General features: G+C 39.8%; 1 protein-coding gene across 2 annotated transcripts in view; it reads right to left on the bottom strand.

The window, feature by feature from the left end:
* twz (BTB/POZ domain-containing protein twz) overlaps window positions 1-18,647 on the bottom strand; it is a 210,955-nt gene that overhangs the window by 171,795 nt on the left and 20,513 nt on the right. The window contains exon 1 of one of the 2 annotated variants that reach the window (XM_067138970.2): window positions 606-713. The exons of the other annotated variant lie outside the window; for it this stretch is intronic. The gene's annotated coding sequence lies outside the window, so the exon portion shown is untranslated. Of the gene's footprint in view, window positions 1-605; window positions 714-18,647 lie in introns of those variants that run through there. 2 annotated transcript variants of the gene reach the window in all.

Here is an 18,647-nt window from a genome sequence, read left to right as displayed (position 1 = left end):
CTAATTACTGCCATGAATGTCAACAAATAAAAAAATGTTCTTTTCTGTGTAATGCACAATGGACAGTAATTTCAATGAGTGAAATAATAATGCTGGCCGATTATTTACAGGATTTGTGCCCCAGAAACCTTATAGAATCCATGTAAATAATCACTGCATACATTAGAAAACTTGGGCTATGGTGAATGAGTTTTCATCCAAGTCTACTCGTATTTCAGAATTCGGTATGGACATTAACATGTTCTGTTATTATGCTAAACGTCAAATTTATAGAATGTATTCACCCACCACCGCGATATGCTTTACGTCACACCGACACAGATATGTCTTATGGCGACGATGGGATTGGAAAGGCTTAGGAATGGGAAGGAAGCGGCCGTGGCCTTAATTAAGGTACAGCCCCAGCATTTGCCTGGTGTGAAAATAGAAAACCCAGGAAAACCATCGTCAGTGCTGCCGACAGTGGGGTTCGAACCCACTATCTCCCGATTACTGGATACTGGCCGCACGTAAGCAACTGCAGCTATCGAGCTCGGTTAGAATGTATTCCAAAGAGAATAAAGGAGCCAGTACGAGACAGGTCTGTGACCACCCCGTTGACATACCTGTTGAGATGTGGCCCGTGATTGTGACCATTCACGAATTCCAGGTTTCTCGTTGCTTCACCACACGTCAACACTTTACTTTTGCAAAATTTCTCAACACATCTCCACCTCGTGACACCGTCTTTGGCAACGTGAGCTTTCCAGAACTTGTAATTGTCGATCACTAATAATTCTTTACCACGTTCACTGACTTGCGTCCCAATATCCATGTCCTTCCGGGTGTGGTGCTCACCGGTTACTGCAGAGTAAAGGGACATGTCACTCCAGCATGCTACCTGCTCGCTGCCCTGCCTGCCTACCTACCTACCTACCTTGCTTGACACAAGAATGCAACGTTAATCCCCACAGAAAAACACTCCAGTGAAATAACAAATAGACCACCGATTTTCTTATTCCAAGTGAGTAGATAAAAATAAACTATTGGTGTGGCCGTGACGCAATCTTGAGTACCGAGAACGTGCTAGCTGCCAGTAGCTGGCGAGAGGAGGGGGAACTGACAGCAAGGCACGACCTAGTACCCGTCCACAGGGTGTTTCAGAGTACGCGTTCTTCACAATAGCATATGAATGCGGTAGGTAGGAAATCCAGCACTGAGGTGGAATGAATCCTCAGTAATGAGTCATCAATTAATATCTCATGAACAATACTGGTACGTCTAACATACAATTCAACCATTATTGCTCATTAATTTTAGGAACTCAAAATGTCGTTGGTCATTATTTCCGTACACTTCTGTGTAAGGGTAGCATGCTTGCCTCTTAGCCGGAGACCCCGGGTTCGATTCCCGGCCAGGTCAGAGACTTTTACCTGGATCTGAGGGCTGGTTTCAGGTCCACTCAGCCTACGTGATTACAATTGAGGAGCTATCTGACGATGAGATGGCAGCTCCGGTCTAGAGAGCCAAGTATAACGGCCGAGAGGATTCGTCGTGCTGACCACAAGACACCTCATAATCTGCAGGCCTTACGTATACGATGATCTGATACAAATGTGAACGCGGTATTATGATAATGTTAATGTCATTTCTTTTACGTCCATCCTTCTAACTACTTTTGGGGATTTTGGAGGCGTCGAGGTGGCAGAATTTTGTCCCGCAGGAATTCTTATACATGCCATTAAATCTACCGATATGAGAATGGCGTATTAAAGCACCTTCAAACACCACCAGACTGAGCTAGGATCGAGCCAACAACTTGGGCCCAGAAGGTGAGTGCTGTACCGTCTGAGATTCAACGCAGTTTCCTTCACAGTCCTGGCGCTATCCTATCCCATCGTCTCCATAAGACCTACCTGTGTTGGAACGATGTAAAACAAATAGTAAAAAAAGAAAAATAACAAATTTAAAAATTGAAGTAGGCGTAGGCCTATTAAACCGTGGAAAATCTTCTTGGCTGGATAAGATTCAGATTTTATACTGCGCTGTCCGACTCGTTGGCTGAACGGTCAGCGTACTGGCCTTCTGTTCAGAGGGTCCCGGGTTCGATTCCCGGCCGGGTCAGGGATTTTAACCTTAATTGGTTAATTCCTACGGCACGGGGGCTGGGTTTATGTGATGTCTTCATCATCATTTCATCCTCATCACGACACGCAGGTCGCCTACGGGTGTCAAATGCAAAAGACCTGCACCTGGCGAGCCGAACCCATCCTGGGATATCCCGGGACTAGAAGCCATACGACATTTCATTTTTACGTACGCTCTCCTCATCTCAGCCGTTTTCATGACACTTAAGAATTCTTTTCCGAACCTCGTAGGCCTACGAGGATTTAAATTATCCATTGCAGAGGCGGAAGTCGAATTTAAACCATACGAGAGAGAACTTTGCTAACCCTAACCGATGTTGGCGTCGGAGCACGACTTAAATGTTCAACTACTGATAGAATTATACACAGTTAATTCGGGACAGTATTTGTTATCGGGTAATCTGACCACTCACCCTGTGAAACAAATTACATTTTTATTTTACAAGTTGCTTTACGTCGCACCGACACAGACAGGTCTTACGGCGACGAGGGATAGGAAGGGCTAGGAGTGGGAAGGAAGTGGCCGTGGCCTTAATTAAGGTCCAGCCCCAGCATTCGCCTGGTGTTAAAAATGAGAAACCACGGAAAACCATCTTCAGGGCTGCTGACAGTGGGAAGCAAGTTACAAACTTCAGCCGCTTAATTCATTTATGTCTAGAATAAAGTATAACACTAAAAATTGAAGTCTTACGGCAGATACTGTATGTATGTACCAATGAAAAATGATATACAGTAGAACTTTGTTAGAGCAACGTCTCCTCTACCTCATACATAACGTTATTTTAAACCTGAGTTTGAATCGGGATTTTCTAAGAATCAAAGTAGTTTAAGAACTCCGTTTGCTACTTGAATATTCACAAGTCGGGGTTGGAGGCTGGCGTCCATACAAATTCCTTACTCTCCTCTTCTGCCATCGACCTTCGGAAATTGCTGCAGAGCCCGCCCACGAAACTCACTAATTAAAATTTTTTGTTCTACGTACTTTAATTTTGCATTATAATGTCAAAGTAAACATGCATAATCTAAAAGAAACCTAATTACGTGTTGTTGTATGTCATTCTCCACTTAACATGATTAAGAGCATAATTTCCGGTTACAACGACACTCGCTTATAACGACACAATGTATCAAATCCTTTGGATGTTGTACTGTACTATCAAAATTAGAATTACTGTGTTAGAGGTCACTGAGAAGTGTTCTGTCGTTTACGGAGGCGTGATATCCCGGCGGCATTGTCACAGTTTTCTCACTAAGGCGACCGTGGTTAGGATAACGACCATAGAACGTCGGATTATGAAATGAAAAATCTCGTCCCCGCGGTTCGTATTCCACGTAAAACTGGAGATCCCTTGGCTATGATCACGATGTCAACAGTCACGTAAAACAAGAAGCTTGCTTTTTTATATATGCATGTAGTAATGAATGAATAGGGCCTATAGCGGTAACTTCTGAAACAAGTCTCCACGGTGCAGTCTACATCTGCACGTCTTACAAGTCATACAGGGTTTCGAATGATAAAAAAATCGCACCCACTCACTTACATACTCGGAAATGATATTAAGGAATGTTGTGTTACACGTGCCTGAGTACAAGTGTGTACATTTAACGGCACATCGACCAGAGTACGCATCTACACTCTCTAAATGCCAGCAAGGTGTTGACGTATTCAGAATTTGAAAAGAAGCCGGTATGCAGGTATTGTTATTTCGGAGCAAGGTTGCTGCTCTGTTTTGAAATACCATCACCATTAACATTGTTAGGAACGACGATATTTTTCAGCCGTATAAGTAATATGTGAACAATTCATGGATAATGCAACACCTCGTCTCTTGGTGTACATGTACACCAATCCGACATGCACGCATAATACAGTGAATTGACTTGCTACAGATTATTTTTACACGTAGCAAAGCTGATGCAGTAAGCTAGCAATTGTTATCAACAGTAAGTTATTATATACCGTAGCAAAGAAGTGAGCTTTCGGATGAAACGACATTTACATCGCTGTTTTCACACGGATTTTGCTGCACGAAAAAGAAAACTGAGTGGACTCAGGATTTGTTATTCGTAAATTAGAACTGACAGAAATGAAACTAGCGAGATAGATTGTTGGTATTAACAGGTGGGAAGAATGACAGGAGGGTACTTGCAGTGAGAAGAAAAAGTTATGAACCCGAAGAACGAAGCTGTGCATGTAAACAATCTTCGACGGTGGTGTAATGCGAGTCGAATGGAGTAGGATAGTTTACTTTAAAGAATAATATACTTCCTCAGCCATGGATGGTAAGAGCAGCAAAGGAAGACTAAGGCGACGACGGCCAAACTTCTTTCTTTATAACTTAAACGTTAGAGGTATGGAAGTAAACGAGGCCACAAAGCTGGTTACAAAAAGAGAATTGTATAGGTACCTAATTAATTCACAGAGGCTTGCGGACTAAACATTGAAAGGTATAATAATTGTGTCCGGAAATTTGCGGTCACCACAAAATCACGGACATTTGCGGTCACTAAGACTGTGTTTTTACCTCGGTTTGATCGGTCGAGGCACGAGAGATTTGCGGGCACTGAGATGTGTTTGTGCCCGGGTTATGTCGGCTGTGGGGCGAGAGGTATCTGTCTCCGAAGGAGTGCGGTCATCACTCTAGTCGACCTAAATAGTGTGTGTACTGGAGTTTGGAGGTTGTTTATGAAATAAGCCATAGGCTTGCAGAAAATTGAAGAACGCCATCATTTTCCTCGTTTCATTTCACGTTAGGTTTGGAGTGTGTAATTTATATTTTCTTTTCTTTATCGCAGGTGGAACGAAAAAAGTGCCCGTTTTTAAGCGTGTTTCAACCATGCGTCAATTTTAAGACATTTTTTCTCTCTAAATGATGCGCACCGGAGAAGAATGTTCTCGAAGGGAGGGAGCGTGAGCCAGGTTAGCGGGGATACCCCGAGATTAAGCTGGAGTGACCCCAAATTTCCTGTGACTGCTGGGGAATTTCTGTGAGTGGGCACAAGTATATCTCAGTGACCGTAAATATCAGGGGACCACAAATCTCCCTGACCGCAAATATCCAGCAATAATAATAATAATAATAATAATAATAATAATAATAATAATAATAATTTTTTCAATTGGCTTTACGTCGCACCGACACAGATACGTCTTATGACGACGATGGGATATGGACGGCCCAGGAGTTGGAAGGAAGCGGCCGTGGCATTAATTAAGGTACAGCCCCAGCATTTGCCTGGTGTGAAAATGGGAAACCAGGGTAAACCACCTTCAGGGCTGCCGACAGTGGGGTTTGAACCCACTATCTCCCGGATGCAAGTTCACAGCTGCGCGCCCCTAACCGCACGGCCAACTCGCCCGGTTATAATAATAATAATAATAATAATAATAATAATAATAATAATAATAATAATAATAATAATAATAATACTGGTTACGTCGCACTAACAACTTTTGACGGTTTTCGGACACGCCGATGTGTCGGGCTTTTGCCCCGCAGGAGTTCTTTTACCAGCCAGTAAACCTACCGAAACAAGGCCGACGTATTTGAGCACCTTAACATACCACCGGACTGAGGCAGGAATGAACCTGCCAAGTCAAAAGGCCAGCGCCTCAACCGTCTGAGCCACTCAGGACGACGAAAAATATAATGGAGATATATGTATGTATTGTTCGGCCGAGACGGTTGAGGCGCTGGCCTTCTGACCTCAAGTTCGAAGGTTCGTTACTGGCTCAGTCAAGTGGTATTTGAAGGTGCTCAAATACGTCAGCCTCGTGTCGGTAGGTTTACTGGCACGTAAAAGAACTCCTGCGGGACTAAATTCCGGCATCTCCGAAAACCGTAAAAAATGTAGTTAGTCGGACGTAAATCAATTATTATTATTATTATTATTATTATTATTATTATTATTATTATTATTATTATTATTATTATTATTATTTTTTTTTTTTGCATCTCTCTAAGCATTTGCTTTAACTGTCTACCAAGGTATACGACTCGTCATAGCGGAAATCGTGGTCGAACGCCTTATGTCAGGACATGATCGCTCATTGAACTTCATCGTCTGTTTCTAACCTTCCTCAGCCTAGATGCTTCTTCAATGGTCTAAAGAGATATATATTAGTCGGTGCCAAACTCGGAAAAAATGGTCCAGTACCTCCCAACTGTAGCACTCAGTGTTTCTTTCAATCAACGCCTCCGGGCTAAAAGAAACACTTTCAGTAATAATAATAATAATAATAATAATAATAATAATAATAATAATAATAATAATAATAATAATAATAATAATAAATATTAAAAAGATTATTAACCAGCCTAAACATGACATACGGCAGCCCTGAAAATGGTTTTCCGTGATTTCCCATTTTCACACCAGGCAAATGCTGGGGCTGTACCTTAATTAAGGCCACGGCCGCTTCCTTCCCACTCCTAGCCCTTTCCTGTCCCATCGTCGCCGTAAGACCTATCTGTGTCGGTGCGACGTAAAACAAGTACCAAAAAATGACATAGGTTTACACTGAAATAAAAATTTAGGTGCAACATTTTAATACTGATAGCCTTGTTTAGTATGTTTTAACAGTTTATCTCACTCCACATCGACAGCATACATTTTTATGTCATTTTTGGGTTCGCTGTTCACTTCTGTATTCCAACAACAAATAAAAATTATGAAGTTAGAAATTCAACAGTATAATAATGAAAATAAATATTAATCACGAGATTCAGTTTCAATGGCTGTGACATGGAAAGGTTTCCCATTAGGGAGCAACGGCAGTTAACACCGACTTTATTCCAATTTCCCGCCAAACTAAAGTAGATATAACACCGTTTCCCTTCGCAGACGTTGGACCACACTTCATATCAATAATACTGTTCCATCATCATTTTTAAAATGGCAGTGCTGGAGGAAAAATGGTTAAATACTGAGGCACAATCGGTCTGAGCTGAGATCTGATTTCTACATCTGGAGGGCACGTCAAAATCAGACAGAAATCGTAGAAAATGACCTGACTTGGTGAGTGAACAAGTGTTTTACTTTTGCACAATATCAGTAGGCCACTCCCAGCAACGAATGTTTCTTTCACTGTCTCCGGGATGTTTTTTTTTTTTTTTTTTTTCAAAATTTCGGGGTATAGGGGGAGACCAGGGGAGGACAAAAGCACAAAAACTTCATAACTTCCTTTATTTATCTTCACTCAATAATTCATATTTTTCTTCCGTGGCTTTTCGCACACCTTTGGGCTCGCTAGTGCGAACTTTGTTGCACATGTGGATTTGGCCCTGTTTTACGGCCAGATAACCTTCCCGACGCCAACCTTATGTGAAGGCATATAATCAGTATTGTGCGTTTCTCTTCTGGTTGGCAGTGTGGTGTGTTGTCTGAATATATAGAGGAGGGTTTTGTGGCAAACACACACACCCAGTCCTTGGGACATAAGGATTAATTACACGCGATTAAAATCCCCAACCAGACCGAGAATCGAACCTGGGACCCTCTGAACAGAAGCCATAACGCTGATCATTCAGCCAACGAATCGGACTGATAATTAATATTAATTATGACAATTATTGTCATTTACCCTTCGGTCCATTCCCTCGGGCTCGTGTCTCGAAGCTGGACAGAGATAACTTTTAATGACACTTGAGACAGTTGTATCATTTGTGAAGGCAGCCGCGTTCACTATAATCAGGTAGAGGATCTTCCCAGAATGGGAATCAGGAAGGGATCTAATATTTGAAACAGTTGGCTGTGACATTAAGTTAGGTATCATGTTGAATTTACCTCAAGTTGAACTGGGAAATCATAGAAAACCTGTTCAAGTATGGCTGGGGACAAGGATTTCAGTCCAGCTCTATTGAATGCTCTCAGAAGGAACCACAATGCAATGCCCAAATAGCGCCTTTTCTTCATTATTCATTCGACAGATCTCTTGATTCTGCAGTATAATTCCAATGTGTACTTAGGAGTGCGAAGTTTATTATTATGATTATTATTATTATTATTATTATTATTATTATTATTATTATTATTATTATTATTATTATTATTATTATTATTATTATTATTATTATTATTATTATTGCTATAATTACACTTCTGGTCGCAGGTGTTAATTTGAATGTAATAAACTAACAAAAATACTTTAATTAATAGTATTTATTGTGTATTGTTTTATGTCTCAGTCCGACTCATTGGCTGAATACTCAGCGTTTCGGTTCAGAGAGTCCCGGGATCGATTCCCGACCGGGTCAGAGATTTTAATCGTGTCTGATTAATTCCTCTGACTCTTTTTTTTTTTTGCTAGTTGTTTTACGTCGCACCGACACAGATAGGTCTTGTGGCGACGATGGGGAAGGGAAGGGCTAGGACTGGGAAGGAAGCGGCCGTGGCATTAATTAAGGTACAGCCCCAGCATTTGCCTGGTGTGAAAGTGGGAAACCACGGAAAACCATTTTCAGGGCTGCCGACAGTGGGGTTCGAACCTACTATCTCCCGAATACAGGATAGTGGTCGCACTTAAGCGACTGCAGCTATCGAGCTCGGTAATTCCTCTGACTCGGAGACTGGGTGATTGTGTTTGTTTCAACACTTTCCTCTTCATATTCAGGCAACACACTAGGCCTACACTACCAACCAACAAAGAAACACGCAATAGTGATTACCTCCCTCCATACAGAGTTGGCGTAAGGGAGGGCATAAGCAGGGCCAATCACCATGTGCGACAAAGTTCGCGCCCGCGGCCCAACAAGTGTGGGAAAATCGGTAGAAGAAGAATAAGATTGTTTTGTGATTCAATTTTCAAAAAAGATTAGTTTGAAGAATCCCGGAAGGGGGGAGTTGTTTCGAAGACGGCGGCTAAGCCCGATAACCCCCTCCCCTTCACGTACGCCCCTGCTACGAAACACAGAACTCTAATAGTGAAAGATAGTTAGTTAACGTTTGTTTCTGGAAACGGACTGTCCTGAAAGCTCAGTGGCCAACACATACCAAGGACCTGACCATTTCATTGCGGGGATGTTCCTTTCTATTCCCCAACACAGCCCGAGGCGTGACACTGCCCTTGGTTCTCAACCTGCAAAAACTGTCGCCTATTGAACACCTAGATTTATGTCCTAGGGTACTTATATATGGTGTTATATATCAGTCAAATATTGACAGTATGAAGGACATTCAATACAATGCATAGTAGGTTTGCAGAAAATTCTCGGATTTTTTATTATCAGCGTTCCTTTCGTCTCCACAATTATTTGCGGCCCTGTCTGGGTTTTGTATTTTATGGTGCTGAGAATAAAATATCATTCTTCTTATGTTAACGCTGAAGAATTAATTGCGTTAAAGACACAATTCCAAAAACTTTGCCAGACCCTGCAGTTGCCGTCGTGGGATACAATCGCAGCAGTATGGAAATTCGTTAAATATTCTAAATTTTCTTAGCGGTTAGCTATCTACGTGGTATGGGTCATGTAGTTCTAGGTTTGTACTCGGGAGATGGTTGATTCGAACCACACTGCCGGCAGCCTGAAGAAGATTTTCTATTTTGATACCAGGCAAATGCCGTTGTACCTTAACAAATGCCACGGCACGGCTGTTTCCTTACCAGTTCTAGCCCTCTCCGTTCCCAGCGTCACCGTAAAACTGTGTTAGTACGATGTTAACCGGAAAACTTTCCTCCACTTTCTCCAGGTTTCTTCTAGAATTGCTGAGACATCTTGGTTAATTTTTGGTTTTGGTTAAAGGTTTAAGTCCACGCCACATGACTTAATGGAGGAAAATTATAACCTGGGATCGACCACGATTCGAACCTCCGCTGTCCCAGCTAATCACGCCTCTATAGCAATAATAATAATAATAATAATAATAATAATAATAATAATAATAATAATAATAATAATAATAATAATAATAATAATAATAATAATAATTTTTAAATTTTCATCAATGCCCTTCAGCATTCATTCTGTAAGCCTCTATGAAATAACTATGCGGCTCGGCGATACTTACGCACCTCTTGCTATGAACTCATAATGCTTCAAGCCTAACCAAATTTAGAAGGTCTCCTTCTTTGTTTACCATCTAATGTCTATTCTCTTTTTCTCCGAAAGAACGTTGACTTGATCAGTTCCCATCACATGGCCCCACTATCGTGCGAAGTACGTCATCTTACGTGCCCACACCTCATTTCACCTTCTTGCTCTTGCTCCATGAAAATGGCGTTAGATTTTACCAGTAAATTCACTACCTTGGAATAGATTCCCAAGGTGGTAGGTCCCAGAGTGTCCTTAAAAAGTTTCCAATATTTACAGAGGAGGCAGCACGCAACAAAGGAAGGAAAAAGTTCCTATGAACATTGGTCGCAAAGTTATAGTCCGCTACCGCTAATATTAATGATCACGATATTCCAATAATTTACGAAGGGTCTTATACAACAAAAGACAGAAATACGTTCCTACCTAAACATTGGTCGTAAGCCCACTAGCTTGTTGTATCATGGTCTTATTATGATGCGGGAGGGCGAATAATTTTGGCTTACCCGTTCGCTTGACCTTAACCATTTAGATTTTTTGCTTTGGGGACATGTAAAGACTATGGTGTATGCGGGACCCAAAAATTATGTGGATACACTACGAGAACGCGTGTCCAATACTTGTGATGCAATCCGGCAACAGCTAAGGCTGTTCCAACGGATGCATCATTCCATGCGACATAGGATGGAAGGCTGCATTACAATAACGACGGTCTCATCGAGTACATGTTGTGAAATGTAGATCAAAGACATCGTGATCACTGATGGTAGTTGCACCGGACCATAACTGCTGACTATGGGTTTCGAACCCACCATTTCCCAAAAGAAAGAATACTAATCTTCATTAAAATATTAAAGCCGCTCTAAACAGTGCTGATGGCCTGATACACTTACTAAAATTAAAAACAGTCTATATCAGCATACATTAAAATAATTTAATCCATGACCGGTTTTTAGAATATTAGTGTCCGACTCGTTGGCTGAATGGTCCCAGTACTGGCCTTCGGTTCAGAGGTTCCCGGGTTCGATTCTCGGCCGGGTCGGGGATTTTAACCTTCATTGGTTATTTGCAATGGCCCGGGGGCTGGGTGTTCGTGCTGTCCCCAACATCCCTGCTACTTACACACCACACATAACACTATCCTCCACCACAATAACACGCAGTTACCTACACATGGCAGATGCCTTACACGGGCTGCACTCGGCTAGAAATAGCCACACGAAATTAAATTATTTTATTAGAATGTTAGTTCCATTCTCAGTGGATTATTAAAATTAAAATATTAACTTTCACAAAACTGTGTTGTCTTGATGTTTTTAATTCAGGATCAGCAACATCATAACGCCGAATTACAACGATCCGAACTAAGTACAATAGTTATTAATCTAAAATGAAAGATATATAAATACTGACAAGGGACACAAAGATAAACAATAAAAACTGCACAATTCTATATAATACATATTTACTCAAACACCGACATAAACAAAGGAAATACATTTAAATACAAGAACAGAAAGAGGAAAGAACAAGCAGGAAAATTAAGTTATATGAGAAATATCATGACAGAGGGAAGGATACGATACGAAGATATCCAGGTTCTTCTTGATAGATAAGGTATTAGACATTGCTGGAATACGTACAGAAAAGGGCCTTTGGGTGAGAGAAAGCCAGAAGTAATGATCATGGAATAGGGTCTTCATTACTACGGGATGGGACATGGAGGGGGAATAAGGAAACTAATTTTGGAGACTTAAATAAACCATTAGCTACTTTATATTGAACCCTTGAACTTACCATTCCATCGTTTGTTGGCCACAGCTGCTGCAGTAGAGCAATATCGAACTCTTAAATCTTGGGGTCGTAGCGGGAATATTTCGGTCACGATCTTAACCAAACGATGGGGTTCAGAAGAGAGCCTAACTATTTGAAATGAGGAGCAAATATGTGCTTACTAACTTTTATTGAATTATCAAAATGAAAAAGGAAAAAAAATTGTTATAAAATCATTCATCAAGAAAATTTTAGTCATTTAACGTTTTAGTGCAGTCACATTGCATTGCATGATTTTTATCAGTTACATTAATCGAAGAACTTTCTTCGGAGGAAGTTAGAAAATATCACAAATTAGTGGACAGCGAAAGCTCGAAAAACGAAAATAAAACCTGAAAATCGGGCACCTATTGATCCAAACGATAACTGAGAATTAATGCACACGATCCGTGGAAAATTTGACCTTCAATAAGTAGAATTCCAGATTTACATTTAATTAAGGTTATCCACCAGTCAAATACCCTGTCAGATATGGGAACACCCGCCGAATGGACACTTAATCGAACCAAATTGAATATCAGATGGTTTGGATAAGTTGCGAAATACTACTGGAAATCATGGTGTTCACTACAAGTTAACAGCAGCAGTCATAATTAAAAATAAAATTCCACCATGTATTGTCATCTCGTGACAGCCCTAACTTATAGAGTAATCCCGATGCTGAAACGTGCATCACCCAAACAGCTGTTCAGAAGGAACCAACAACAGCTCGATCCGAGAGGATAGTACGTTACGTCGTTCTGAAGGAACAAAACTGCGAAATGCAGGAAACACTTATTCATCACGCGTTTAGAAGAAATGCCAAACACTGAAGTTAAAGGAAAAGTGGTAAATCACTTGAAAAATATTCTTATAAAACCAACTTTCAGGTTATAAACGGTTACGTCAAGTTTAATAAACTTGCAAGTCCACATGATAAAATAAAATCCAAAATACCAAAACAGTCTACGGACGTCTTTCCATATTACAACTGATGCCTACCATTACAGATCCACTACTTATGTTTGTCCCAACAAACTATCTACAAAGTTATTGATCGACCACAATCAACTATTATAAAAATGAAAGAAAGAAAAACTGAAAATAAAATCTATTCCCAGCTGACGAATCGAACCCGCATTCATAACTCAGGTCTCACATAAATAATGTAAGTGTCAACACTCACACTAACAAAGCACTCGGACGTCTGAACGACAAAACAATTAAGTCCGTAAATAAATTAAAATACTAAAGTTCAATGAACTCAAACGCGCGTGGCAAACAGCAGTAATACTCAATCACCATTAGTTAAGTATCCAATGTGGGACAACCCTCACGTTCAGGCCACTAGTGGTTCCATAATCTTATGTAAACACCTTCCAGCTGGTAAGGGTTTTGCCGAAACATGGCCTCAATATTACTTAGCTAACACTCTTTGCATTGCATAACCTACTGCAGACACTACCATCGTTCAAGTCACTTCGCTAAAGCACCTAACCTAAGACTTGAATATATACAGACGACACCCTAAACCTGTCGTCAAGTCTACATAATGTCTACACACCCTAACACTAACATCTATGTACACGCACACCATTCAAAACCTATCGTCGAGCGTAAACTGGGACGTCTGCTCATCAGTATATCCCTATGATACGCGTAACGTCCTAAATCTATCGTCGAGCGGAAACTGGGATGTCTAATCATCCTCTAGACTGTCAGGCGAAATCGTAACTTCAAACACACTCTTTGATATTTTAGCTGGAAACCTTGACGAAACTATAGCACACAATGAAACGGATCTTTCCACAGAATGAATGCAAGTCTGGAAATGCAACAACGTCCCTATCTGGTCAATAAAACATGAAATTGAATACAAATAACGCGTGGCAAACAATCCACAACTCAAAAACGATCTCGACATACACAATGAAGTTCGGAAAAATTATAATGAATTTCAGCACACGTCTAACATTACGTGAATATCGCCAACACAGTAATCATTACCACCACAAAAATCCACACTGTAATTCTAGAGTGAGGCCCAAAATCGCCTACCATCTCACTATTCCAAACATTCATATCCATAAACTATCCAGTGAAGCGAAATTCAATGAATCTACGCAGCCAAACTATCACTTTAATAACGTCCAATATCTCATCCCACAATGTTTCCGAATTAATGATAATTTATCGTCTCGTAATAGATGAAATTTACTGAATGGAAATTTGTTATATCAGTCAAATAACACCAACCGTGTATTCATAATGCTCTTCTATCCTTGAGATCGCGTACTATAATATTCGTTATGCTGACTTTAGATAAATCGTCATTAGGACTTAACTGCCAGAAACTGTTTTTCACTGGGAGTTCTTGACTTGAAATCATAATGTGCGTCACAAAGCACTCATTTCGAGTCAACCTTCACCCGGTCAGCTATTCCGGATTGTTGGCGAAATCTCAATACAGCCTGCGTCAGAAATATCACATTTAATATACAGCCTGTCTCAAATATTCTTCGCCATTGACAAATATAGCCTGTCTCAAAAATTAATTTTCATCGCCTATCACGGCGGCATTAGTCATGAAATACAGGCTTCCTATGCCTTCAACATCTACACAACTATTCTCTCAACATACCATTCCGGCACAATCCATTTCTTCCTGTTTCAAAACTTTTTAAACCTTAATACTCCCGTGACCAACAATTTTATAAGAATCCTTTTCATTTATTTTTACTACAACTTTCGGACCTGAAGAACACAATAACACCCCGTGATTTTCTATATCACTGACATATACGGTGTCACAAAAACTACCTTCCCACGAATAAAATATAACTTGATCAGACTTCACTGGATTTCGAGACGAACGCAAATCTTACTCAACATATCTGTTAAATACACGTTTAACATTGAAAAATTTTATCCTGCTGTAAATATTATTATTATTATTATTATTATTATTATTATTATTATCTCGACAAAAAATCTGAACTCATACGATATTCGAAATTATTGTATTCACCACGACTACATTATCGTTATCACCTTCCTAACTTTACTCCGTTTGAACAATATCTCAAATAATGTTAACGCATTATTTAAACTTCGCATTTTGCAGTTTCTCGACGTGAATTTTATTGCCCTGAAGAGTTTCACACGATGACCAGGAATATAACACATTCGCCGGATCATTTTTCAATATTAATTCGACACACGCAGTGAAAATTTCATTGGGACAAACAAATTCTATTGTACAACATTAATACAAATATAGACACGACCTGTAACAGTAGTCATCCTGGAGATTCCGGCCACATTTAGCCAGCTCCCCTCGTATTTAGCCGTTCATGGCTACTATAGACATACCGTCTTACTAATAATCGGTGTATAACTTTTATACAAGGTTTATACACTGTTTATGTGAAATTCGTTACTAATAAACCACGTATAAGCCTCCTGTATATACATCTGTTATAGTTATTCACTGAATTGCTTATACAGACCAGGACCCTTGTATAAGCGTTGTATAACAGTGAGTAGCGGAAAATGAAACGAGTGAGCAGTTTATTTTCGTGGTTTTTATTGTCTACAGTAATATAATCGCGGTGAAATATTCGACTTATCCATTTAACATGAACACACATTGAAAGAATGGATGATAACGTTGATAATCTTCACGGTATTTTAAACATAGAAGACATACACCATTCAGAGGTTATGGAGGCTAGACATCTTCGTAAAGTAAAACACTTTAAAGAGACGGAATGACAATGAATGACTATAAAAGAAATGATGGTTGGGCGTATTTTTGGGTAATGTGTTACGGTACTGCTTAATAGACTTTTGAAATTGCGAATTTATTATACATTATCTGCCTCTAAAAAGATCTTTATCAAATTTGAGTACCGGTACCCTAAAAAGTGACATATTCCTCGACATAAAAAATGATATAACTTGAAAACCGTACGTAATATGATGTCCATACTTTGTAGTTGAATACGCAGAAATATGATGTATAAATGCCTAATAGAAACTTTTTTGATCAAACCTTTCATTTAAGCTGCAAAGCAGTTTTTCCTTTCTCCTGAAAAGTAAGGAGTTTGGAAGGTGTACATTTTGCAACTCGCCGATTCAATTACAATTGCTTATATTTTCCGTACTATCCCAGATAGGAGCTTTTGATCTTTTCTTAAGCTTTTCCATTTCTTTTTTGGCGTTCATTACACAAGCAAGCTGAAGAAATGTTGATATTAATATAGGCCTAAGCTCATTTCCAGCTGTCTCACGGAATGACAATGAATAACGATAAAAGAAATGATGGCTGGGCGTATTTTTGGGTAATAATGTGTTACTGCTTAACAGACTTTTGAAATTGTGAATTTAATATTCATTATCTGCCTCTACAAAGATCTTTATCAAATTTGAGTACGTAAAAAGGGACATATTCCTCGACATAAAAAATGGTATAACTTGAAAACCGTACGTAATATGATTTCCAAACTTTGTAGTTGAATACGCAGAAATATGATATATAAATGCCTAATAGAAACTTTTTTGATCAAATCTTTCTTTTAAGCTACAAAGCAGTTTTTCCTTTCTCCTGAAAAGTAAGGAGTTTGGAATGTGTACATTTTTCAACTCGCCGATTCAATTACAATTGCTTATATTTTCCGTACTATCCCAGTTAGGAGCTATTGATCTTTTCTTAGGCTTTTCCATTTATTTTTTGGCGTTCATTACACAAGCAAGCTGAAGAAATGTTGATATCAGTATAAGCCAATTTCCAGCTAACTCACTTTGTGTTGCCACTGCCTTTTCGATATGCCGTGCTACTGCGCGACTTTCCGGAAAGTTTTGCCTGTAGATAACCAGCAGAAGCGATCATAAAGGCGGCGAACGTGCGAAAAACGCCAGTGAACTCCAGGAAGAGATCCCTACGCCTTGGAACGAGTGTATACGTGCTGTATAATAATACAATGCGTATACCACGTTTATTAGTAAGAAAAATATAAAACGCTTATACAGGGTTTATTCACTGTATTACTATACAAGTGTTAAACAACTGTATAAGGACTTTTTATTAGTAAGACCGATAATCTTCTTATATATATATATAACTTAAAATACACAGATTTTACACTCGCTATCGATTAATACCGCAAATGACGCACTTTCTTCGCGTTTTAACATGCGATGTACCTCCTTCGCTACTAGCAACTGCGACTGTTTTTCCAGCACTCTGCTTTAGTTCACCCTAATACTGGCCAGGTGTTTCAATAGATAACAAAAATCAGTCCTTACTGGCTAGCCTCCAGACTTCCCTTTGACAATACCAAACACACACAATATTCAGATATTTATTTTAAACAGATATCTAAGCCTTCCCAGTTTTCGCCGGCGGAAGCTCAGGAAAATTTCTATCACCTTCCATTTAATACTCTACTTGAACCATTGACACGAATATATAACAAGTTATTTTGAGAACTAAACCCCGCACTTTCTTGCAGACGAGCGACGTGGGTTTAACCATCCAGACCTTCAGATAGAATGAGTAAAAGTAGATGGAGGGGGATTTCTTTTATACCCTTTGAGAGGACGCCACCCTCACCATGAAGATTGGTGGTGCAATCTGCTAATTCCACATCCACTGGACCAATTTTCTTGAAATTTATTCCACAAATTCAGACAGACTTATAATTCATTATGGTGTTAATTTTATATTTTTCCCATACTTGCAACGGGCGTAATAAATTTATTTCTGACATGTAATTTCGCGGTATTTCTTCAGAAAATGACCTCGACACGTGTCGCAAATCCGCGAGCATGACGCCAACTTTTCTCCATTTTCTGCATTTATATTTACCCTGGGGATTCTATCTTCACGTAAGGTTTATTAATAATTTAGATTCTTTATTCCTGGATTTACCATGTCGCCAAAGTCTCTCGTTATGAAGGATTTTCCGAAATTGATAAATTATTCAGTACACGATGTCAACCGAAGTATCCCGGCGTTTCACGAGATGGTGGCTCGCTTGTCACGGTGAATGCTGTTCCCACGAGAGAGCGAGACTCTTGAAATAAAACATGGCTACTCTCAAAAAAGTTGCTTGGAGCTGAAATAAATATCTGGAATTACTTTTCATCGTAGAATTATGGGTTCAGTATAGCAGCTTTAGGTCGGCTTCTTTCCTCCGAGCAGGAAGAGTTTTGAGTTTTAGTTTCCCAAGCACTTAGTGCTTAAGTTGCGGTAGGCAGCGATCGTGGCTCTGACGATTGCACAGAAGAAAGATTGTACGCAGTCAAGGTGGCTGAGATTTGAAGAAGCAGAAATGGACCGGACTGGTGAGGCGTATTCACCGGTAGGTAATATACAAGAAACGTAGAATGCTCTGAGGGCATCTGTGATGTCAGAAAACCTGTAGAGTAAACCAAGGTGTGATACAGCACGTGTGGTAAACCTGTTTATTTGCGAGGCAAATACGAATTTACTCCTACGTCTTCTTGATTATCAACAATTGTAATCGGTTGGTTCAGTAGGTGATTTTCTTGTTGAACGGGGGATTTAGGAAGTGTGAACGAAATGGTGGAACACTTGGAGAAATGAGGTTTAAGTCGCCATGTAGCACACCAATGTGACAGGGAATCAAGTGCATTTCGCAATGTAGAGGAAAAG

The sequence above is a fragment of the Anabrus simplex genome, chromosome 2 (assembly GCF_040414725.1).
Source record: "Anabrus simplex isolate iqAnaSimp1 chromosome 2, ASM4041472v1, whole genome shotgun sequence".
Lineage (NCBI taxonomy): Eukaryota > Metazoa > Arthropoda > Insecta > Orthoptera > Tettigoniidae > Anabrus > Anabrus simplex.
Note: the sequence above shows the minus strand (reverse complement) of the source record. Positions and strands in the feature narration are given on the sequence as shown.